Genomic DNA, 1172 nt, shown 5'->3' with positions numbered 1-1172 from the left:
ATGATATAGATGATGATGATGATGATGATATTATGATACAGATAATGATAGTGATGATAGTGATGATGATGGTGGTGATGATAGTGACGATGATGATGATGATGATGATGATGATGATGATGATGATGATGATGATGTTGATGATAGTGGTGACTAAATTACTTTCATGACGATGACGATGATGATTGCAACGATTACAATTATGATAATGAAGTGATAAAATCTCAATCATTTGATGACAATGATTAAAATGATGTTAATTGTGCAATGACATCAAATTAACGTTATGTGCGTGTGTATTCATTATGCGTGCGTGTGCGTGTGTGCATGTGTGTGTGTGTGTGTGTTTGTGTACGCGCGCGCTCATGTTTGTCAGCTGGAATCGTCTTTCTACATTTACTTCATTGTACAAACAACATACATAAGATAGTTCGTGATGTCTCTAATGATGATGATGATGAAGATGAGACGATGATGATGATGAAGGTGATGAAGATGGTAATGATGATGGTAACGATGATGATAATGATGATTTCACAAAAAGAGTCATTATTTATCATCATCTATATTTTGCATCATCGTCACCTTTATCATCATCATTATTACATATGGTATTGGTAGTATTTTATATGTAGTAGTAGTAGTAAGATGCATTTGCATAACAACAGTTTCATTAAATTTTCATGATGAATTCTGATAATTCTAATTTCAATGCAATGAACAATTTTCAGAAAATTGAAAAGACAAACTTCAAATTGATTAATGCCAAAAATTTGGTAGAATTCATTTAATACTATAAATATATATATATATATAAATAAAGAGAGAGAGAGAGAGAGAGAGAGAGAGAGAGAGAGAGAGAAAGAAAGAGAAAGAGTGTTTATGTATTAGTAATACTGCATTAGCATCTTAGCGTAATATTTTTAAAAGTAAAGATCACCTTACCTTAAATCTTTCTGGCAAAAAGAGAAAGAGAGAGAGAGAAGAAGTGAAGATAAAGACACAAAAGAGCGAATGAAAAAGAAATGCTTATATATATATATATATATATATATATATATATATATATATTCTACAATTGAAAAACATAAATAATGATGGATGGATGGAAGTATAGAAGGAAAGTTGTTGTTAAAATATTCAAACGTGTTGTGTATTAAATATCTGCGATT

The sequence above is a fragment of the Helobdella robusta genome (assembly GCF_000326865.2).
Source record: "Helobdella robusta unplaced genomic scaffold HELROscaffold_19, whole genome shotgun sequence".
NCBI classification, from domain to species: domain Eukaryota; kingdom Metazoa; phylum Annelida; class Clitellata; order Rhynchobdellida; family Glossiphoniidae; genus Helobdella; species Helobdella robusta.
Note: the sequence above shows the minus strand (reverse complement) of the source record.